The sequence below is a fragment of the Bubalus bubalis genome, chromosome 6 (genome assembly GCF_019923935.1).
Source record: "Bubalus bubalis isolate 160015118507 breed Murrah chromosome 6, NDDB_SH_1, whole genome shotgun sequence".
Lineage (NCBI taxonomy): Eukaryota > Metazoa > Chordata > Mammalia > Artiodactyla > Bovidae > Bubalus > Bubalus bubalis.
The window spans coordinates 77,429,231-77,454,076 of record NC_059162.1 but is presented as its reverse complement, the minus strand read 5'-3'; the positions used below and the strand labels follow the sequence as shown (position 1 = coordinate 77,454,076).

The 24,846-nt window shown below is 45.1% G+C and overlaps 1 long non-coding RNA gene across 2 annotated transcripts in view; it reads left to right on the top strand.

The window, feature by feature from the left end:
* LOC123334096 overlaps positions 1–24,082 on the top strand; it is a 39,675-nt gene extending 15,593 nt beyond the window's left edge. Inside the window, exon 3 of one of the 2 annotated variants that reach the window (XR_006551863.2) lies at positions 23,839–24,082. This is a non-coding gene — a long non-coding RNA (uncharacterized LOC123334096). Of the gene's footprint in view, positions 1–1,840; positions 1,897–23,838 lie in introns of those variants that run through there. The other variant, XR_006551864.1, reaches the window with a different exon arrangement.
* The last annotated feature ends 764 nt before the right edge of the window (positions 24,083–24,846 follow it).

Sequence of the window (24,846 nt, the reverse complement as noted above, 5' to 3'; positions counted from 1 at the left end):
GACTAAGCACAGCACATTACTTTCATAATAATTCTGTCAATCTGAAACTGTTCTAAAATAAAAAGTTTACTGTTAAAAAAATAAAACCTAACAAACAAGGCCTGAGGCCTCACCTCAGAGTAGTTAAATCAGAACCACTGGAGGTGAGCCCAGACATCTGTGCTTTTTATAAAGCTCTCCAGAAGATCAAATGTTCATTCAAGGTTGGGAATCCCTACACTGCTTCCTTGACACAGCCTCGAAACAGCTGGAGTGCAGAGGTCTTGTCTTGCTAATTTTCATTCCTCTAGTACCCAGCTTGGGCTTCCCTGGTGGCTCAGATGGTAAAGAATCGTCCTGCAAAGCAGGAGACCTGGGTTCGATCCCTGGACTGGGAAGATCGCCTGGAGAAAGGCATGGCAACCCACTCCAGTATTCTTGTCTGGAGAGTCCCCATGGACAGAGGGGCCTGGCAGGCTACAGTCCATAGGGTCTCAAAGAGTCAGACACGACTGAGTGTCTAAGCACAGCACAGCACCCAGCTTAGAGTCTGGTCCAAGTTAAGCATTCAGTACATGTTTGATGAATGAGTGCATAACTATTTCAGCCTTTCCTAAATTCAACCCTGAGATAATCAACTTGGAAGAGAAGAGATTAAATGGAAACATTTAATGTTGTCAGGCAACAAGTCTATCACTCGGTACTGATTATTTACTATGAGTAAGCTGGTAGGTACTGACCATGGTGGGAAGTGTGAATAAGAGGTGATGCCTTTTCCTCAAGGTATATTCTATAGGGAAAAGGTGACCCTGTTGGGTAGTGGTTAAGCAAGCAGGATCTGGAATCAGATTAAAGTGAAAGTGTTAGTGGCTTACTTGTGTCTGACTCTTTGCCACCTCATGGACTGTAGCCAGCCAGGCTCCTCTGTCCATGGAATTCTCCAGGCAGGAATACTAGAGTGGGTTGCCATTCTCTTCTCCAGAGGGTTTTCCTGACCCCAGGGATCGAACCCAGTTCTCCTGCATTGCAGGTGGGTTCTTTACCATCTGAGCCACTACATGCTTCAGATGCTCTAGGTTCAAATCCCAGTTTCTCCGCCTGGTAGCTGTGTGATCCTGGGCATTTTCCTAATTATGTTGGAATGATGGGATATATGAAAATGAAGCAGAAATCAATGCTGTTGCCGTGTGAACTGGAAACTCAAGAGAAGAAATCAGCAAAATGGGCATACCGAGCAGTTTTGCTGTCACTGGTTTGTTTTCCACAAGACATAATTCCTGTCGTCAGAATTCCACCTGTGCCCTAGTTGTGGCTCACCTACACAAAGCATGGGAACCTATGTCATAATGACCCGAACAGCAGGATCCTGACGGCGTCCTGACCTCAGGCAGGGAGGACAAAGGAGAAGTTAGGTCTAGGGTAATGAAGAAGTGGGCTCCTCCTGGCCTGCTGAACCCTGCCGGAGCCATTGCTCCTCTCCTGGGGACACCTGGTTAAATGACCAGCACTAATGCTGATAGAGGATGAACTCTGCACCTGGAACTTTTCTAAGGGCTTTACTTACTTTGTGGTTGTTTAGTTGCTAAGTCATATCCAACTCTTTTGCAACCCTATAGCAAAAGACTGTAGCCTGCCAGACTCCTCTATCTGTGGGATTTCCCAGGCAAGAATATTGGAGTGAGTTGCCTTTCCAGGGGACCTTCCTGACCTAGGGATAGGACCCACATCTTCTGCACTGGCAGGCAGATTGTTTATCACTGAGCCACCAGGGAAGCCTGCTTTACTTGCTAGGGATCATTAATGTCCACAGCATCCACATGATGCAATCCTTCCCTTTTTGTCACTCCTATTTTATTTACAGAAGCCTGCTGCTGCTGCTAAATCACTTCAGTCGTGTCCAACTCTGTGCAACCCCAGAGACGGCAGCCCACCAGGCTCCGCCATCCCTAGGATTCTCCAGGCAAGAACACTGGAGTGGGTTGCCACTTCCTTCTCCAATGCATAAAAATGAAAAGTGAAAGTGAAGCCTAGAGGGCGGTAACCCACCTGAAGTCCCCCAGCTAGTAAGTGGCGTGTCAGGATTCAACATGGAGGTTAGCAACTCACGTGTCTAACCACGCCAGATACTTGGCAAGGAGAAGGCAGCCTGGTTTTGCATCAGAAGTGCCCGCTTCAGAATGATACAGAGCGAGGATCTGATCAGGCTCTGTGACCTTGGGAGTGGCATGTCACCTTTACAGGCTTTGATTGCCTCATCTACAAAGTGGAAGTCACACCAGGGTTGTTCTGAGGACTGAGACCATATGTTTAGCCATCTTCTTCCTCTTTCTCCCTTGTTAAGCTTTTCCCTCCTCCAGCCCCACCTTTATCCACCTCTGTTTAACTTCCATATTTCTTTACCTTTGCTTTTCAGAGTTAGGGACGAAAAGCTAAGATCTTCCACATCTCGATCTACTCTTCTAATGGAATAAGAATTAGGGATGAATTATTAAATATATATGCATGTATATTTTATATACACATGCAAATACATATGTGCAAATACACATTATGTGTGTGTGTATGTGGGGATGATGAGATCAATAGATATATAAGCCCTTTGAAAGCCTGAGTTAAAGATCCAGCTTTATCTCTTATGAAAGATCCTTGATTCTGGTATGGCACAGTGGATGCTGGAAAGAAAAGGCAATCGCCTACTTAGCTACATGAGCCTAAAGTGCAAGAAGTGTGGCAGGAACCATACTTTCAACAATGCAAAAATGGGAGTGCTCAGTTTGGCTGAAGGAGTAGGGCAGGCTTCTCAGAGGAGACTGCATTGACCCTGCATTAAAGGGCAGGCGGAGGACACCAGCCAGTGAAGTGGAGAAGACTTCAGTAAAGGGAATAGAAGGTGCATACCGTGAAAGATTTTAGTCAAGTGCCCCTGTGAGAGGACGTGGTGAGCTACAACCTGGAAATGCACACGGGCCGGACACACTACCTGTGCTATTTCCTTTGATCATCTGGACAACTCACATTAATATACCCATTTCACAGAGGATGGAACTGAGTTTCAGGGAGGTTAAGTCATCTGTCCTAAACCACACAGTTAAGAAACAGAAGCACCAAGATGTGGCTGGTGCCACACAGTTTTCCACCTGAATGTGTAAAGGTGAGGAAGAGTGCCAGAGAAGGCAGTGGCACCCCACTCCAGTACTCTTCCTTGGAGAATCCCATGGATGGAGGAGCCTGGTAGGCTGCAGTCGACTGAGCGACTTCACTTTGACTTTTCACTTTCATGCATTGGAGAAGGAAATGGCAACCCACTCCAGTGTTCTTGCCTGGAGAATCCCAGGGACGGGGGAGCCTGGTGGGCTGCCGTCTCTGGGGTCGCAGAGTCGGACACGACTGAAGCGACTTAGCAGCAGCAGCAGAGGGAGAGTGCCGACACGCAAAGAGGGATCAAGAAGACAGGAGGCTGAGTTTTAGTGCTCAGCGTCTTTTGTAACCCCCGGTTGTTATGGGTTCAAGTGAGATTGTGCATTTGTATATGCTTTATCTGAAAAGTGCATTGCAAATACAGATGGTGTCAAAACATGGGAATGATGTTATTATTGAATTGAACCTAAGTTCCAGTGCAATAATGCAAACCAGAGGCTTTCAGACTCCTCTAAACTGGTGAGCAGTGAAAAGTGCATGACCTTTGGCATTAGACAGACCTGGGTTCCAGGGCTTGCTCCACTTTACCACTCGCCAGCTGTGAGACCCTGGGCACATGCATTCTTTGGGTCTTAGCTCCCTTATCTGTGAGATGGAGAAGCTGTGCCCAGTGTGCCCCCAGGTCATCTCTTACCCCACATAGTGTGGTTGTGGGTCTGTCCTCAACCATTCAGCACAGCCAGGCTCAGATTCACCTTCAAGTTGTCCTCCAGTGGCCCCAAAGATAGCCAGGAAATCTCAGGAAAGGACACACAAGTTGACTACAACTTAAAAAAAAACCAACCCAAACCTTAATTGTTCTATTTGATTTTAAAATTAGTCTATGCAAAAATCAGAAGATATTGAAAACCATAAGAATATAAAGCCTAGAAATAAAATTTTGAGGATCCAGAAAAATCTAAGAATGAATATAGAGTTCATCTTGTCTGAGACACTATTAACTTTTTGGTGTGTGTCACCAAATTTTTTAAATTAAAATAAATCAATATGTGTAAGTCAGTATTTAAAATCTAGAAACTCTCCTTGTATATAATCTCTCATTAGTTAAATATAAGGGATGCTCTCATATAGAAAGCATTTTTTAAAAATTCTAGTTGGATTCATTTAACCAGTCAAAATTGTTTTGAAAAAGTAGTTGACCATTTTTGGTGTCAAGATCAATCATTTTATTGTTAATGTGTTTGTCAAATGGAAAGCGATAATCTTATTAGGTATATAACTATTCTTAAAACTCTTTACAACCTTTTAAAAATCAGTCAAATATAAATTGATCAATTAAACTTGACTTTACATCTTCAGCTTTAAGAAGATAGACGTGCTAATCTCAATATCTATGGATTGCATTTTGAAAAGCTCACTCTCTCTATAGCATTCTATTCACTAAGAAAAACTGATGCAAGATAGCACTTTGGGGAGGGGATATCTGGTGTATCAAACCTGCAGAGCCAAGCTGTCAGTGTCTGTCTAGAGCCTTCTGTCAGGAGCTGGAATTCTGCAGCTGTCTTCTCTTCATTCCATAAATGATCCAGCTCGTTCAGGCTGAGTTTAGCCCATTGCAGGAAGGAACCTTTGATGGGTAAACCCCCGAGTGTACACTGGAGGCTGGGGTTAAGAAATGCAAAAGGAGGTTTACGAGTATTTACTTAACCCAAGCTCTCGTTCTTACTTCTCTATGTATCAGTCAGGAGAAGCCAGGTCCTGCTGTGATAACAAGCCTCCCCAGTCTCAGTGTCTTAACACAATAACAATTTATTTCTCACTTAATGCTGTCATTGGTAGGCGGTGGACTCTGCTTATTTTAGTCCCTCATTGATGCAGGAAGCAGCGGCTTCATTTCAACATGTACTTCTAAGAAAGGTGGCAAATTCTTAAGGCTTCCATCTGGAAGTGCTATAGACAACTCCCACTCACATTTTATCAAATAAAGCAAGTCACATGACTATACCTAACTTCAAATGGGGGCTGGGAAGTGGACTCCTGCCATCTGATGGCCATTTTAGCATGAAACCAGCTGTGTGACCTCAGGCAATTCAGTTATGCTCTGAAGGAATCTGTAAAATAGGGGATATACTCACTGGTGCACTGTTCATTCATAGGAACACAAACATTGGAGTCTGCTTACATGACTTCATTCTCAGCTAAATTACGCACTACCCATTTAATCTTAGTATCTCTGGACCTCAGTTTGCTTATCTGTAAAATGGGAATGATAATAGTATCCAGCTCATAGCATGGTTGTACCAGTACAATGCATGTATTACATAAGTTACATAGAGCAGATAGTGCTAAAAATAGTACCAGACATATCATAAGTGTGCTGTGCTTGTTAATTTTATTATTCATGTACCATTTAAGGAATATTTATTCAGAATCTTCCCCAGTTATCTGAATGCTCTTGTGAGGACTAAAGGAAAAACAGATGTAAATCCACAGTGCAAACAATGGGGGTATTCACAGGAAAGTCTAATTTTGGTAGGACTTGGATTTATTTTTGCTTCCATTTACTGAACTCCTAGTATGTGCTACTGTGCTCAGTCAATTCAGTTGTGTCCGACTCTTTGCCATCTACGGACCGTAGCCTGCCAGGCTCCTCTGTCCATGGGATTTCCCAGGCAAGAATACTAGAGTGGGTTGCCGTGCCCTCCTCCAAGGGATCTTCTGACCCAGGAATCAGATCCATATCTCTTGTGTCTCCTGCATTTCAGGCAGGTTCTTTACCTACTGAGCCACTTGGGAAGCCCAGTATGTGTTAGGCTCTACACTAAATGCTTTCATAGTAATCCTAAGAGGTAGGTTTATAGGTGAGGAAATTATGGTTTCCAGGTGCTAGGTAACCTGTCCCAGGTCCCACAGATGGTGACTGGTGGGACCTTTCCAGGAGATAGAGCCAGGGTATGTCTGCCTCATAGGATGATTTTGTCCTTTCTCCTGCATATCCTATTAAGGATCATCTGTTCACTGCTTAACCTGCTGGTTTCTCTACTAGACTGAAAGGTTCTCAAAAACAGCGGTGTTCCCCTTAATTCTTGGTGTTCTTATGTTGCCCAGCACTGTACCAGCTACATCATGGGGTGGCCATGAGAAGCAGGAGGAGGAGGAGGAGAGAGAATTAAACCAAAAATCAGTGTATTGGATTAAATCTCCCCCCACCTGGCAGATAATCTTTAGAATGTCACTTCTCTTGAAGCTCCCATTTCTTAACTGTTCCATCAGTTCCATGGGCCTTTCCATCTATAAAGGCTTCATGAGCCCCAGTCTTCAAACACTTATCAACTTAATAGATACTTATTGACTTGACAAGAAGACATGACCATACTTTAAAAACTTTTTATTATCAATTTTAGGTCATGCGGCTTTTCTTTGACATACTTCAAAGTCAGAGAAAAAGCGATATTATCTAAGACACATCACATCTTTACCTGAGCACAGATTTTCCATTTGCCTCAGGTTCTGCAAAAAAAAAAAGGGGGGTGGGTGGGAGGGAGAGAAAGGGGACATAGCCAAGACTGTGGAGCTCATGAGCCCTCCTGCCGTGTGTCCAGAAGGGATTTCTCAAAGGCAGGCCCTCATTGGGTAAGAGCGTAGACCCAGCCTGACCTCTGGAGGAAAGGTCCCCTTGAGACAGTGTTGCAGGGTCATGCACTCTCAGCTTGCCAGGGCTGCAGAACAATGGGTTCTGGACAACACCCCCCTCCGCCCCCCAGTCCTTCCTGCATATACCAGCCTGTAGAAAACACACTTTGGGAGCTGCTGGTCGGGGGAACACGGTACATGCAGCTCAGTCCGGGGACAGCTGTGGTGGCGCAGCAAACAGACTCTTTCTGGGGGGAAGTGGTGAGGAATCGGCTGGACTCACAGCCGCCCCAGACGCTGGGGCTCCCTCGTAATTCTTCCTCTTCCTTACTCACATAATAAGAGCTACTGCTGTCAAGCACCTGCGCAGGGTGAGGACTGCTCAGCATCATGCAGACCTTAATTTTTTTAATCTCACGTCAGCCTTTTAAAAATAGGTACGTTTCTCCCCCTTCTACAGAGAGGACCCCAAAGCTCAGAAAAGCTGCATCACTGGCTATTGTTACATTGGAAAGACTGTGACCAGGACCCATCCTCCAAGTCCATCCCTGAGGTTTCTTACAGATGAGAGGTCACCTCCAGACCTCGCCTCTCTCACCTGGGCAGCTGGGCTCATTCTTCTGGCCTTCTGCCCCCCCCCCCCCCCGCCCCCCCCCCACACACACACACTGCCACCGGGAGGCTGGGAGAACCCTGGACTGCCAGCGACTTCCTGCCCTGGCTGGCTGCAGACGTGTGTACAGCAACACAACTTCCTGGGAAACTTCAGCGGCCCTAGTTTTCCATGGGATGAGTCATTGCAGCTTATCCTGGTGTTCTTAGCTGAAACAGTCAGAGGAAAGTAGCTGGAAACTCCCCTAGGTTTTACCCGCAAAGAATTTGTTGAAGACAATTCAGCCACATTCCTCAGGTTTCTTAGACCTCACCTTGCCCTGGGGAGGATGAGAAAGGCTGGGAAGGTGCACTAGGGTGAAAATGAGCCCTGGAATTAAGAAGGGCTTTCGGTGCCAGGCCAGGGAGCTGGTTCCTCCTAAAACACAGCCCAGCTAGCTGTGAGGGCCCAAAGAGAGTGAGCCTGTGTCCAGCATTGCGGTCCCGTGGAGAGCTTGGTCCCTGCTCCATGCTATCTACCCACCTTGTCAGCTAGTGCCCAGTGCCTCATCTGGGCAAGGAACTGAGTTAGGTACCAAAGATAGTAAAGAGCTCAGAGGTTAAGAGGCTGTTAGGCAGATCTGGATCAAAGTTTGGATATGCCGCTTGTTGGCTCTGTGACCTAGGGCAGGTTATTTGGCTTCTCTGAGCCTTATTTTCCTATTTGTCATTTATCAAACCTCATGAGTTTGTTGTGAGGATTAAATGAGTAATGTATATGCTCAGCATAGTGCCTGATATCATAAGATTCAAGTAATAGTAGCTATTTTATTATTGTTAAGTACAAAATCATGTCAGACTTTAATGAATTCAGTGCAGTTCCGTGACATGCACAGAGCACCTGGTTTGTGTCAGGAGCCATGCTTGGCTCTGGGGAAGTGGGGAGGTGGAAACCCCTGGCTTCCAGGGGCTCACAGGAGACAGTCCATCAATAAGTCATTAGGATACAGTGACGGAACCGTAGCAGCAGAGAAACCCAAGGAATGTTGTTGTTGTAGCTTTCAGTCACTAAGTCATGCCCAACTCTCGGCGACCCATGGGCTACAGCACACCAAACTCCCCTGTCCTTTACTATCTCCTGGAATTTGCTCAAATTCATGTCCATTGAGTCAGTGATGCTGTCTAACTATCTCATCCTCTACCACTCCTTCTCCTTTTGCCTTCAACCTTTCCCAGCATCAGGGTCTTTTCCAATGAGTTGGCTCTTCTCATCAAGTGCCCAAAATATTGGCACTTCAGCTTCAACATCTAGGGGTGTTAAGAGGGCAGAGACACAGAAGAGGGGTTAGTACAGGTTTCTGGAGAAGGTGGTACCTGAACTGTGTACCAAGGAGAGTAGGAGTTAGCCAGGTGAAGAGATGGAGGGCTGACAGGCCAGAGCAGGGAGCAGGGCATTCCAGAAGAGGTGACAGCTTGAGCAAAGGCAGGTGCAATAGTCAAGGTATAGTGTAAATGACCTCAAGGGAGGTGAGATGATCTAAGGCAAAAGAACTCAGGGCTTGACGTAGAAGAGCTGGGTTCAAGATCCACGTCCTTCCCTTCCTAACTATTAATGTTGGGCAAGTCCTTCCCCTCAGAGACTTAATTTCCTCATCAGTAAAGCAGAGATTACACTAGCTACTTAACAGGGCTGACTCCAGTCACAAATGCTGCCGTGTTTACACAATGACAGGTATGTTTGCAGCTGTGTCTCTTGCACTCAGCAGGGCACCAGGTCACTTAAGTACTCCAAGACCTTTGAACACTCAAAAGGGCATCACACTAGCTTAGCTAGCAGAGTACTCGGTGTGCACTGGGCAGCATGGTAAACATTGCAAGAGTCTTCTAGACCTGCGTCTCCATTCTTTCCTTGCAAATAGGTTCACCGATACCATGTTTGAAATTGAAACTGAAAACTGAAAGTCGGTCACTAGGTTGTGTCCGACTCTGTGACCCCCTGGAATGTAGCCCACTGGGCTCCTCTGCCTATGGGATTTCCCAGGCAAGAATACTAGAGTGGGTTGCCATTTCCTTCTCCAATATATGTGCTAATATATGATACTTATTTTTCTCTTTCTGACTTCCTTCACTCCGTGTAACAGCCTCTAGGTTCATCCACCTCACTAGAACTGACTTGAAGTCATTCATTTTTTATGGCTGAGTAATATTCCCTTGTGGCAACCCACTCCAGTGTTCTTGCCTGGAGAATCCCAGGGACAGGGAAGCCTGGTGGGCTGCCGTCTATGGGGTCGCACAGAGTCGGACATGACTGAAGCGACTTAGCAGCAGCAACAGCAATATTCCCTTGTAAAGGGGAGAGTGGGACCAATGGAGAAAGTGGCATAGATATATATACACTACAGTGTGTAAAATAGATAGCTGGTAAGAAGTTTCTGTATAACACAGGGAGCCCAGCCAGGGAGTGATCTAGAGGGGTGGGATGAAGGGATGGAGGGAGGCTCAAGAGGGAGGGGATATATGTATAATTATGGCTGATTTATATTGTTGTAGGGCAGAAAACATGACAACGTTGTAAAAAATTTTCCTTCAGTTAAAAAATAAATGAAAACAAAACAGAACAAAAAACCCCCCAAACATCATAGGAGTCTTATGCAGTTAGGTTTCACACCCCAGAAGCTGAGCCCCATCTTGGTCCTCTCCTGAGTGTGCCCAGGCTGGCTGAGGGGGTTCCCAGTCCTTGGAAAATCCAGGGTAAACCTGGATGAGTTGGTCACCCAACAAATGCAACAAAGGAATTTACCCAAAAATAATCCTGCTGCAGGCTGGTGGCCAGGCTGGAATTTGAACCCAGGCCTGTTTGCCCTTAGTACCCAAGTTTTTAGCCACTGCATTATTACTTAACCGATAAACGATGTCCTTTCAAAACAGAGGGATCGCGGAACTCTGATTCATTACCAAACAGACAGATTAATCTTCCCTGTCTCTAAACTTACTAATTCTCCTTCCGCACAATGGGCCTGGCATTCAGTCTTGGGATATGACGCCCATATTTCAAATACTTCAAATATTGTCCTGCGAATAGACTGTAAACAGAGAGGGGAATGCGGGTAGAGGAGGAAAGGGGGGATGGGATGAAGCCACAGCACTAGCACCTGTCCTCCTGGGACCACGGCCGAGTGGTCTCAGGCTCTCTGCCCTGGTCACCTCGCTTCTCTCCAGAGCTGGAGGCGTCAGATGCAAATACTTGGCAGGCCCACCCTGGGAGCCTTACAGTTGGACGGCAGCTGTGAAATGAGAGTCCAGGAGGGAGAGCGAGCTAAGTGGGGAGCAGAAGCCATCAGGACCTTTGCTTTCTTTTCCAAAGCGCATTTGAAACCAGCAGGGCGCTGGTGCGAGGCTGGCGGCCCACGGCGCAGGATGAACTGGATGCCTGCCGGGCGACAGGCAGGAATTATTACACAAGGGCAAAGTATTATTTACTCCCTGGGAACAGGTGCTGCCCGGGACTCGCAGTCCTCTCTTGCCTGACTTCCCTGCCCACGTGTCCTCGGAGGCAGCTCCCTCCAGCACCCCACGCAGTCCCAGCCCTCAGTGGCGCTGCCTGCTCCTCCGGCCCCTGCCCCTGGCGGTGTGCAGCTCACAGGCGCCCGGAGGATGCCATCGCTGGCCGGCTCCCGCCTGGGGACGTGAGCTTGCTGGAACCAGCTCGTTTTACATAAGCTGTTGCTGAAGATGTCAGGTGATAACAACTTTCGGCTCCAGTTAACCGGCAGTCGCCCTGTTTGTGCCCACGCAGATGCATCAGGCAAAGGGAAAGTCATGGAGGAGCAAAGGAGAAAATAATCCTCCACGCAAGTGTCTTTGTGAACTGGCAAGTTCACCTCTGGAAAACTGTCCTAGGCTGAACCAAGATCAAATTTTTTTTTTTTTTTTATGAGAGGGGAAACAAACAATCAGGCGAACTCCAACTACCACCAGCTGGTTTTTCCTCCCCTGATTATGTGTTATTTCCTTAAAGCACCGGTTGGTAAACATACAAGACTCTTCTGTTGATTCACAAAACAATACAGAAGGCGGTTAAGATTTCTTTGCACAGTTTGATTAAGGACAAATACAGAAGGGAAGTGAGTGAACAGAAGGCCTGGAGGTCTTGTTTGGCTCATGAACAGGGCCACATGCTGTGTACACCCTATGCCCTTCTTTGCAAACCCCATGACCCTCAAAACACATCGGTGCCAACTGTGAACCAGCTCCAGGGATTCAGAGAAAGAAAAGTGCTCTCAACCTGGCAGAGGAAGGAAGACAAATATACAGATAATCGCAACACATGGCCCAGGGTGGTGGGGGCCATGAGTGAGGAAAAACATACGCTGTGGATTAAGAAGAGGATAATGTTGCATGTGGTTGAGGAGCTCTGGAGAAGATGGCCACATGGTTTCCTAGTTCAGACCCTCATGCTCTCTACTGGAACAAGAAACTGCATCTTCAACAGCATTCTTCTTCTAGGCTTGCCTCCACTCCAACACACCTTGCAGTTTGCTGCCAGGGCTGTCTTTCTAACTTAAAAATTGGACACAATCCTCTTTTCACTTAAAACCCTATATTGGCTCCAATCACTCTAGGATAAAGGCTTATTATCATCATTTAGCCTCTATCTCCCTCCCCAGCCTCATCTCTCAAACTCATCTTTTCAGACCATTTTTTACTCCAGCAGTGCTGAGCCTTATATCATTTGCCCTTCCTTCGATTGCCTTCCTAAATTGAACTCCTATTCATCTGTCAAAACCCACCTTCCATATGACTTCCTCATAGTATTAGTCATTCTGTCTTCTGTGTTGTCTTGTTCATATTATAATTATGTGACTTAAAATGCTTTACTTTCCTGCTAATATCTATCGAAAGACTGGAGCTTCTCAGAGTAAGAGTCATATATAGTTCAAAGTCGTATTCCTGGCATCTAACACAATGCCTGGCACTTAGTCATGCTCAACACGTTAGTACCTTTCCTTTCCACCAAAGGAAAGTTGATGCCCTACTTGGGGTTGGCCATAGCTAAGGTACTCAGTGTCTACCTTCTCCCTTCCTGGGGCTTTCCTTTGCAGTCCTCGCCACACCTTTTCCAAAACTTTATGTTCCCTCCATCTTTAGCACCTTCCTCCCCCGACAGGGGGACAAAAAAAAAAAAAAAAAAAAATGGCCTGGTCTCAAGTCTCAAGGGAAGGTAATTAAAACTCTTCTAGTGATTTAGTTTGATTTGTTCTGTCTCCGGCTTACAGCCTGTCCCTCATTAGAGAGGTATTAAAGGACTTCTCAATCTGGTGGGCCAAAGAAGAGGGCCCAAAAGAAAAGCGATTAATCTTAATTAATCTTCTGTGTCTCTCAGTGTACCAGCTCTTTTGGTCCCACAACAACCCAGTAGACAGGATATTATTATTTCCATTTTACAGATTAAGACACTAACGCTCAGAGACAGCAAGGGACTGTCCATAGGTCACTCACCTGATAAATGATATAGCCAGGATTTCAGCCCAGATTACCTGATTCCAAAGGGCTTTCCCCTCTCACTGCTACGTGGAGGGAGAGTCTGTGGAGCTGGGGTGTCTGACAATTCCCAGTCACTCTCAGTCACTCTCCACACACCAAAATGGAAAGCCACTGTCCTGATCATTTCTTCACCCTGCAGATCCAAGAGGCCTCTGCCTGGTTCAGCCAGCCCAGGTTAATCTTCCCATTTTCTGATCTCCTATCTCTTGCTGTGCTGTCTGGCTAGGAATGCATTCTGTATTAAGCTGTTTCTTGTGTATACACATTTTTATCCCAACCCAAAGACTGCAAACATGGCTTAGGTTCCCCAGAAAATATCTCGGACAATGGCAGTCACAGGGCAAGAAGCTAACCAATAAATCCTTTCATTCCACAGCTGTATCGATTCATAGACGCAGAGCCTTCAGTTACACCTTCAACTCCTTTTGTGATCTTGGACAAGTCACTTGCCTTTCTTTGGACTTCAGTTTCCTCATCTCTAAAGCAAGAGGTTGGACTAGAAAAACCTCTTATAATAATATTTAACTCTTATATAGCTTTCACTATGTGCCAGGCATTGTTCTAAGTGCTTTTCATCTACTAACTTGATTAATCCTCAGAACAACCTAGGAGAGAGGACCCTCTCATGATCTCATGTTCTAGATACAGGAAACCAAAGAACAGAGAGGTTAAGTAACTTTCCCAAGGTCACAGAGCCAAGAAGTTGGACTCCAAATCAAGCAATCTGGTTCCAGAGTCAGTGCTCTAACCATTATACATACTTCCTTTCTTAGATTTCCTTTTAAAATGTAAACGTCTCTCTTATTCATTTCATAGCCATTTACTGACTCTGTACTCTATACCAGTCACAGATACAAATTGTGGTGGGCACCAGAATACAAAATTCCATCAGCCCTGCCATTGGGGTCCCCCTGGTATGATAAGGAGAGGGAGCTGAGTGGCCCTAGGCCACCTAGCTGTTCTGGAGATCTGAGCTGGCTATGGTAAGGCACAGCTGTCTTTTGCGCCCAAAAGTGACCGTAAGTTGGGCTTTTCAGTACTGTGTTTATGTTCTCGTGATGCACATTTTAACTCAGAGATCTTTGTCAGGAAGTGGGATTAAGCACTGCTAGTCTACGGATGCCTTGTTCTGGCATCTGTACAGTGGCTTGTTGGGCCCAACTGCTCAGGCCTCATTCAAGGGCCCCTCCTAATGGAGTCCAGATTCTCCTGTCACCTCATTCCCCAGAGTCACCCTCTACACGATTCCCCTAGTCTGGATTGAAGACTCTCTTGCCCTCCTAGTCTTGGTCACTGCCCATCTTGGTTCCACTCATCCTTCTTGGCTCATCATAGAAGCCACCTCTGTGAAGCCTCTCTTGAGTCCCTAGATGTAATCACGCCTTCCTCATCCTTCCGTGCAGAGTTCACATTCCTCACAGGCAAGAACATGTTTTATAGGCAATTTTCCAAAGCATGCAATACAGCAATTCCTGGTACAGAGTAGAAACTCTGAGGCATAGTGGAAGGTACAATTAACTTGGCTACAAAGTCCTAATTTCTAGTCTCTTCTCTGTTAGATACTTGAATGACATACAGCAAGTCAATAACTTTTTTTTTTAGTGTTTGTTTCTTCTGATCACTAAAGAACACAGAGAAGTGTAAAAAAGGTCTAAATTATCCATGATTCCTACCATCCAATGATAGCCACTATTGTTATTTTGGTATATTTACTTCTTAGTTCTTCTCTATGCATGGAACACACATGGAAATAAATATATTGTAAATATTATTTTTTAAACTTTTCAATTAATATTTTAGGAACATTGTCCTTGATAAAAATCTTTTCTACAGAAGTAGCTTTATAAATTTTTTTGAGGTATAATTTACTTATAATAAATGCACCTGGGCTTCCCTGGTGGGTCAGTGGTAAAGAATCTGCCTGCCATTTAGAAGACACGGGTTTGATCCCTGGTCCAGGAAGATCCCACATTCCGCGGGACAACTAAGCCCATGGGCCACAACTACTGAGCCTGTGCTCTGAGCCCAGGAACCACAGCTACTAAGCCCTTGTCCCGCCAGCTACTGAAGCCCATGTGGCTGGAGCCTATGCTCTGCAACAAGAGAAGCCACTGCAATGGGAGGCCTGTGTTCTGCAACTAGAGAGTAGCCCCTGCTCACAGCAGCTAGAGAAAGCCCATACAGCCCATATGAAGACCCAGAACAGCCAAAAATAAATAAATAAATATAATTTTTTTTTAATGGACCCATTTTAAGCGGATAACTTGATGCATTCGGGAAACTGTGTGCACTCATGTAATCATTACCACAGTCAAGACATAGAACGTCTCCATCATTCTCGAAAATTCCTGAAGACCCTGTTTGAAGTCAGTCCTCATATTCCTCCCAAGCCCAAGCAGACACTGATCTGCTTCTACAGATTGAATTTAATGATCAAAATAATATTCCATCATATGGTATTCCCTAATTTGGCCATCTCCTGATCACTGGACATAAGGATGGTCTCTAGTTTTCCCCTGCAATAAATGACAGCTCAGTGAGTAATCTTTGGTCACTCCTCTGATGATTTCCTTGGGATACATGCTCAAATCTGAAGTCATTGAATCACAGAGTATGCACAGTTTTAAGGCTTATGATAAATATTTGAGCAAGTTGCTTTTAATCTTGCCGAGGCTGTTTCCTCATTCGTTAAAAAAAAGGCGCGGGGTGGTGGTGGGGGGGGGTGGATTAAAAATTCCAGCCTCGAGGAGTTGTCAGGATTACATGATATCAGGTATAAGACACTTTGAGTAACTGGTAAAACTAATCCACAAAGACATGGGGGAGCTGAGTAGGAGAGAGTGCAATGGAGATGCCTCTGGATTTGTCAGTCAGTCAGATGGCTCTGGATTTGAATCCTGACTCTGCCTTTTTTCTAGCTGTTGAATTGAGTTAGCCATTTAACTCAAGCCTCCATGTCCTCACTTGTCAAATGGGAGTAACAGGTTCTGTTCTCCAAAGGTTGTTATGAAGGGTAAGTGAAATACTCCATGTAAAGAGCTTGGAATAATTCCTAGCTCATAGCTGCTCAATAATTCGCAGTGATTAGTTCCAGTCAGAGTTCTTGGTTTCAAATAAATAGGTACCAAGTCTGGTTAACTTAAGGAAAATAGGAAGCTATTGAAAGGATTTTGGGTTGTTCACAGGACCAACAAGAAGGCTGAAGAATCAGGTGTGGAAAATGGGCAGGAACTAAGGTAGATTAGGCAGCTGAGAACACAGTCCAGGTCTAGCCCCAGGAACTGTCTGGTTATGAGGCTCACTTCTGAGGCTGCTACCAGACTTCCAAACCGTGAGGCTGTGATTGTCTTGAACCTTCCCCCTGTCTTTATACCACTTGCTCCAGGTTGAAAGTCCCAGATGGAGACACCAAATAGCTGAGTCCAATGCACAGATCAGAGCTCTGGCTGCCAGGGAGTGGGTTGAAAAGATGCCTGTTTTCTTTCAACTTTTGTTTAAGGAGAAAGGTCTCTGCTTCTTCCCTAAACCCACAGAATGAGAGAGTTCCCTAATGTAAGAAGCAGGATCAGGTACTATGGACCTGACAGTAAGAGTCTACTACACTACTAGTTTTCATATTACAAAGACTAAATAAATATCTAGTGAATTGCATTGATTCAGTAGGGCTCAATATATGCTAAATGCTGTAGGGCAAGCATTATTTTAAAGAAACTTCTTGATGGCTGCTCTGATAAAAGATACAGCAAATTTGCATATTCAGATGGTGTCATCCTGGGTTTTCTTCCCAGGGGAACAGGTCTGCACAAGATTCTAGTGGTTTGGAGGTGTGTTTGCCTGCGTGCGTGCACGCACATGCATGCATGCAGTGGGGACTGGGAATGGAGAGGACCAAGGGAAAAGGTAGAATCTCTTATTTATTTAAAATGAGCACTCTTGAGCAAATCTTCAAATCCATTATTTACTTCCTTTTGGTTTGATTTGATGTGACTTTTTTTTTTTTAATTAAAACTCGAGTTCAGTCACCATGAGACAGACAGTCCACTTGGCCATAGATAAGCATGACCTGAGGGGCTTCCCTAGTGGCTCAGATGGTAAAGAATCTGCCTGCCAGTGCAGGAGATGCACGTTCGATCCCTGGGTTGGGAAGATCCCCTGGAGAAGGGAATGGCAACCCACTCCAGTATTTTTGCCTGGAGAATCCCACCACAGAGGAGCCTGGTGGTCTATAGTCCATGGGGTCACAAATATTTAGACATGACTGAGTGGCTAACGCAGACACACAAGCCTAACCTGAGGGCTGGTCTGATTTCAGTGGGGATCAGTTGAATATTGACTGATTCCTCTTATTTATCTTTTTTAAAGGTATGATTTATTGAACCTATCTTCCGTGGTGGCTCAGATGGTAAAGCGTCTCCCTAAAACACGGGAGACCCAGGTTCAATCCCTGGGTCAGGAAGATCTCCTGGAGAAGGAAATGGTAACCCACTCCAGTATACTAGCCTGGAAAATCCCATGGACAGAGGAGCCTGGTAGGCTATAGTCCATGGGGTCCCAAAGACTTGGACATGACTGAGCGACTTCACTTTCACTTTCAATGGGTATTACCTTTTTCAATTCTTATGATCACCCCATAATGAGAGAACTGAGGCTCAGAGGATAAAGATATATATATTTTTAAGATCACACAGCTAGTGAGTGAAAATTTGGGGATGTGGAACCAATTCTGCCTGCTGTTGAATCCAAAGCTCTTTGCTACAAGTCCAGCAAAGCAAACAGCGTGCTTATGACTGAGGATCTGCGGACAGGGCCGCAGTGTAAACAGACACGCTGGCTGGATGGACATGGCATGAGGACGGAGAATACAGCTGGGTTCTCTGGGAGATGAAATCTCCAACAGTCATCTCAGGCGTCCGGAGCAAGTTTCCTGAGCGCTCCTCCCCCATCCTTTCAGATAACTAATATTACTAGTTTTTACATTTTCTTCCAGGTTCTTTCTATGCATTCACAAATCTAGGTAACTATTCACATATCCTTCTCTTGATGACACAAACAGTACCATACTATGTACATTATTCTCCCATTTAACTTGTTCACTTAATGCCTTGAAGATCTTTCCATAAGAGTATATATAATTCTACTTCATTTTTTAACAGTTGCGTAATTCCCCTAGGATGGCCATTATATGAATATACCATAATTTACATAACATTCTCTATTAATAAAGATTTGAGAAGCTTCTCTTACTGGCCCCCATTCCTTGAGATAGGCACTTTTTCCTCATGTCATTTTTTTTTTTTTTTTGACATGGAGCATTTTAAAAGTCTTTATTGAATTTGTGACAATATTGCTTCCTTTTTATATTTTGTTCTTTTGGTCAAGAGGCATGTGGAATTTTAACTCCCTGACCAGGGATCAAACCCACACCTCTTACACTGGAAGGCAAATCTTAACCACTGGACCAACAGGGAAGTCCCCTGGTGTCATTCTTTATGCATTTCAATCACTGTGCATATCATTCTGAAGTGTAATTATTTACACACTTGCACTTTTTCTACCAGATTGTAAGTTCCTTGAAAGCAGGGATTACACTTTCTGTGTCTCCAGCCCAGTACCTGGCACATGGAAGGATCAATAAATATCTGTTAAATTGAACTGAATCTATATGCCTAACACTCCACCAGCCCCTTCAAAAATGTAAAGGCTTTGTTATTCTCTGTCTTGTGCCAAATCATAGGTATGAAATACATACAATGTGTATATTCCCACAGAGGACCTAACAATCCTTGAATTCAACAGTGATTAGGAAGGACATAGATGAGGTTCTTTTCTGTCTTGGTCTAAAGAAAAATTGCTATTTACTCTTAGTGCTGCTATAACAAAGCACCATGGCCTGGGTGGCTGAAACAACAGAAATTTATTATGTTACAACTCTAGAGGCTAGAAGTTCAAAATCAAGATTTTGCAGGATTGGCTCCTCCTGAGGACAGAAAGATCTGTTCCAGGCCCCTCTCCTTGGCTTGTAGACGACTGCCTTCCCTCTATGTCTTTTCACATTTTCTTCCTTCAGTGCCTGTCTGTGTCCAAATTTTCCCATTTTAGAGGGACACTAGTCATACTGGATTGGTACCCACCTGAATGACTTCATTTTAACTTGATTACCTCTGTACAGATCCCATCTCCAAATAAGGTCACATTCTGAGGGACTGAGGGTTAGGACTTCAGTATATAAATTGGGGGGAGGGGAGAGACAAAATTCAACCCATCACAGTCTAATTTTGAAAATTATTTAAAAATCATATCAAGGAATTATGATCAGCAGGAGTTTTCTGGGACTATAAAAATTAATTATAATAATTTAAAAAACCCCACCAGTCTTTGAGTATGTGATTTACAGATGAGGGAGTTTGGTAAAACATTCCTTTCCCAGCAGGGATCTGTGAGTTGAGTCATTCCTCCCCCATTCAAGGCCCACAGCACCTGGAGCCCAGGTTTTCTCCACCCTCGAAAGCGGGAAGTATTCTACTCATGGCTAATTACACTGCCTGCCCTTCCCCATGGTATTGAAAATATTTCTTTGATGATGTCAAATCTGTACTCCTGTGACTGATAAAAATTTTCAGTTTCACTCTGGTTCTCCAAGTACTGTTTCAGATCAGGAGAAATCTGACAGACTAGCTATGTGTCATCAGTACGTGTGCTTTATTTAGGATGAGGCTCTGTGGTGGAGCCTAGCTTTGGGTCTAAGGGGGACTCCTGGCCTGGGTGCATGTCATGGGCCCCTCCTTGGTGGCCCTGTGCTCACTGGGCTTCTCTCTAACCAGCTTCAAAGAAGATGTAATCATCTCTCCATTCACTTATCTCTCTCATTGGACTGTCTGTCTTATTCACTGTGTCTCATTAATAGCTGATGCTGAGTAGCTGAACTTTCTGGACTAGTGAGCAAATTCCAAACTGCTTGTGTGAGGAGACCCTGCCTCCTGAGACAGTATATGGCTTTGGCAAATGACCATCTGAGGGGGAAGAGAGCAAGTGTGGTAGAATGCAAGTTGGAAATAATGTTGCACATGAGGGTGTGTGATTGGGAGATTGAAGAGGGGGAGGCAGGAAGAAATGGCCATAGAAGTCTCTCAAAGGGGGTCAGTGGGTCCATCTACCCATCCATCCATCCATCATCCATTCATCTATCCAACCACCCATTCATGTATCCATCTACCTATCCATCCATCCACCCATCTACCCATCCATCAACTATTGCTAAGCACCTCCTAGGTGGTAGACACTATACTCGGCACTAGGAATGATACAGTGAATAAAACAAGGCCCCTGCCTTTCTTGTGTGGACACAAACAAAACTCAAAGTAATGCAAAGGTGCTGTGCCTGGATGTATACTGTAAAGTATAGTGATGAAACCCAAAGCAGGGAAAGGAGTGTGCTCTTTCAGATTGAGTCCAGAGGAAAGGCTTGTGAGGCAAGGCTGGGCCATTGTATTAAAGCCATAGGAGGGGGCCAGTGAGGTGGGAACAAAGCAAGTCAGCAATGAATGGTGATGGCTTAAAGACCTGACTCTTGTAGGGTTTTAAAATTTCTGTTAAGCTAACAATTATTAAAAGCTTACAATGTATCCAACTTTAAGGACTTTAAATACATTAATTCATTTTTTACACAAAAATTTAGATAGGTATTATTATCATCCCTAGTTTATGAATGAAGAAATTGAGGTACAGAAAGATGAAATAGCTTGCCCAAACGCACAGCTAGGAAGTGATGGAGCCCAGGTTCACACGCTCCAGGCATGCTGCATAACCGCCACCTGCTCTGTGGATCGCAGCATCCCCTTCAGTTAAAGCAGCAATAACTCCACCACCCCTTCACCTGCTCCTCTCCAGCACTGCAAGGAGCAGCTAGTATTCCTTCATTCCCTCAAAATAATGGGGGTGTCTGCTAACCTCACTAAGTAGATGCAGGAGTGCTGGGTGCATGGCAGGAAATCGGGAGGAGGAAGGCAGGAAGGTGGAGAGGTGATGACTGGGTGGTTAGAACCGCAAAGGAGAGAAGCACAGGATATTATAAGCACACAGAGGAGGACCACAGAGCTGTCTTGGGGTGAGTCAGGAGTCACAGAAGCCTTCCTAGAGAAAGTGACCCGGAGCCAGGTCATCCCGTGCCCCAGGGGATAGGGCATGAAAAGCCTTTCTTTCACTTCCTCTCTCCTGCAGAGAACCTTATCTGCAATAAACGCCCCATCAGTACCTACCACTTACCAACAATCCGCCGTTTACTTTCCACTAATCACGATTATTCTCCCTCCCCAAATGTGTCTGCTTTCTTCCTACCCTTCGCCCTATCTCCTACCTCCTTTTGGGATCTCACGTGTTGAAGCCCCTAAATAGTGACCCAAAGCAGAGGAACCCTGAAGAGTTACAGAAGGTTGACAGATGCCTCAGGCTTCGGCCAGTGAACGGGGATGGGGAAGGATTTTGATGTGGCAGCATCTGTTACAGTGCCCCCACCCCTGAAGTCACAGTGTGAAGGCAGGGTGCCAAGGGGGTTGGAAACGCCTTGCCTACTCATCAGGCTGGTCCTGGACAGGAGACAAGCAGGCAGGAAGGAACCATGAGGCCTTGGACACACAAGAAAGGGAAAAGTGACAGCAGGGTCCAGGAACCCCTCAGCCTGGCCAGCCCTGAGGTTTTCTCTGCCAACCATAAATCCTGGGGGTGCTGCAGCCCACAAGCCCTGGCCCTTACATTCTTCCTCGAGGGGTGGGGGGAAGGTGAGGAAGTGGATCACTCTTAGAAGACTGTTATGATTTCAAAGGAAAAAGGAGCTGGTTTTGATGTCTGCCCAGAGATAGAGCCAGGTCCCAGGGGGCTGCATTTGCGGTTCCGGTAAAAAGAGCCGTGTTGACACGGAATTCTTGGACTGGCCTCATTTCATTAAAAACAAGCTGCCAAACCAAATGGGAAATGGAGTTTAGCAGAGAAGTATGTGCTCACTCCCCACCCCCCTCTAAACTTGGCTCCAACTCCAAGCAGCATACGACTTAGGTTCTGGGACCGAAGTCCCAGCATCAGGGAATTATGCTGACTGGTCCCCGGGTTCACAGGACATGCAGTTTGCTCTCCCCATGAGCTATTTCCCAGCAGGGTCAGCCTGTGCCCATGGCCTGTTACTTCTCAAACTTCCTGTTCTTTAGTGAAAGAAAAAAAAAAGCTAGGCAGAGAGATGATTGGAACTAGACCAGCTGCCCTAAGTAGGTGTTCCAGAGTCCATAGATCTCTAAAGAAGTTTCAGACTTCTAATTCTTACTCACCATGTCCCGGGATGGGGGACCTACCACTTTTCACACTCCAGTACTCTTGCCTGGAAAATTCCTTGGATGGAGGAGCCTAGTGGGCTACAGTCCATGGGGTCGCAAAGAGTCATACATGACTAAGCAACTTCACTTCACTTCCATGGTTAAAAGTTAGGCCACGTACCTACACACCAATCATGGAAGATGGAAGATTGATTCCATCCCTACTTTGCCACCTACTGGCTCTGTGACCTTGGGTAACTTTCTTAACCTTTCTGTGCCTTGGTTCCTTCAGCTGTTGAATGGAGATAAAAGATCTATCTTATGAAGTTCTTGTGAAGTTTAAATAAAAACATGCAGGTAAAATGCGAAGGTATGGTGTTCACACACAGAAGAACTCAGTAAATTGCACTGGTTGCTGTTTTTCTTAATTACTAATATCAAAGTATGTTCTTAGTTAAGATTCGTTTGAATATAAAAAGCTAAAATAAGAACCAAAATCTACTCTAACTAGCTCATGAAAATGGTAGTGATGGGAGAGGTGGTAGATGGAAATTATAAAGGCACAAATGATCTCATGGAATACAATGCAGGAGATACACACAGCCGAGCTTCACATTAGCTGGAACTAGAAATTGAAAACCTGGCACTAAGATGCTTTATTCTTTATCCTAGTGGGTCTTCTAGACCAGAGCTGTCCAATAAGGCTGCCTGAAATGATAGAGATGTTCTATATCATGGGAATGTCCTGGCAGACAGTGGTTAGAACTCTGTACTTTTGCTGCCAAAGGTGCAATTTCCATCCCTGGTCAGTGAACTAAGATCCTGCAAAAAAAGTTCTACAACTGTGCAATGCACCTGAGAAACTGAATCTTTAATTTTTAATGTTACTTAAAGAAATTAATTAAAATTTAAATAAATTATATCAATTAGTTAAAATTATTATATAAATAGGCTTCCCAAGTGGCGCTAGTGGTAAAGAATCCACCTGCCAATACAGGAGAAACAAGAGACTCAGATTCGATCCCTGGGTTGGGAAGATCCCCTGGAGAAGGAAATGGTAACCCACTCCAGTATTCTTGCCTGGGAAATCTCATGGACAGCAGCTTCACTCACCTTCTCATTCCAGGTTGCAAGTTAAAGGCTACTCTACATAAGAAACCCATTCCAGGTGAAGGCTTCACACCTGACCATCAGGTCATGGAATCTTACACTTTCTCAGCAAGGGCCAGGTGGGGCTCTCTGGAAGGGCTGTGTTGAGCAGGCAGTTTGAGGGTGCTGTGCCTTTTGTGCAAGGATGGCAATGATCCAATTGTTGGCATTGACGCCTTGAGTATGACCATGCTTTTCCCCGGCTTCTGGGGGTGATTCAGGCCTTTGAGAGGAAAGTCCAGAGATCCTGTGTTAACTAGTGAATCCGGAAGGAAGCAGATAAAGTGTGAGCCACACTCTGCCTAGTGTGAGCTGCTCGTCCACACCTAAGTCTGGGTGTACCTAAGATGCTGAAGAAAGACAAACCTCTGAAGACTTGGAAATACCAGGTTTAAAAAGAATGTTTTTACCTGAAACTATCACAGCATTGTTAATCACCTATACCCCAATACAAAATTAAAAATTCAAAAGGAAAACCAAAAAGAATGTTTTTGTTTTCTTCCAGGTTCCTAGAGACACACAAACTGTAGCCTAAGACCAGGAAGAGAGAACAATGGCAGACTTGGGAACTCTGTGTCACTGTGAGCTCTTGGCTTTGCCCTGCTGATTTAGCTTGACAGGCCCTCTTGGTCAAGCAACTGACCAGGGCCGGCAAACAGCTGCTATGTCTGGGCTTTGTTTTGAGGCCTTTTAATTGGTTTGCCTGATTCTTTGAATAAATGGAGTCAATGGGTTGTTTAACTTATTAATCAAACATCAAATATTATTAAAGGGACAGCTACATGCCCCAAACTGTGCTCGGCTTTGTGGAAGGATATAGAAATCAAATCCCCATTGAAAACTGGGGTTTAACTCCCACGTCTCTCGGTCATCGTGAGGGAGTGGAGATTGTGGTGACAGACAGCAGAGAAGTGGAGCTAGAACAGGAGGACGCCGTGGCTTTTCATTGTTGTTTCTAATCCTGCCAAAGTCTGCTCTCCACCCAACAGCCAGAATCATTGGTCATATAGATTCATTGAGGTTTGTTGTTGTTCAGTCGCTAAAGTCGTGTCCGGCTCTTTTGTGACCTCATGGATGGTAGCCCACCAGGCTCCTCTGTCCTTGGGATTTCCCAGGCAAGAATACTGGAGTGGATTGCCATTTCCTACTCCAGGGGATTTTCCTAACCCAGGGGTCCAATCTGTGTCCCCTGTATTGGCAGGCAGATTCTTTACCACTGAGCCATCTGCAAAGCTCAGAGAGATAAATAGAACGACTCAATTTTTGTTAAAAGTAGAAAAAACCCTAAAATGCTCTGATGACTTCCCATTGTACTTAGAATAAAATCCAAGCTCTAACTTGCAAGCCCCCTGCTCTGACCCCCACTCCACTCCCTGACCCCATCTCCTTTGACTCTTTCCTAGGCTCACTCCACCCCAAACCCCAACCACACGGGCCTCCAACTGCACCTCCACATTAAGCCCCATCTCACCTTAGGGCCTTTGCAAAGGCAGGTCCCTTCTTTTCCTGGATT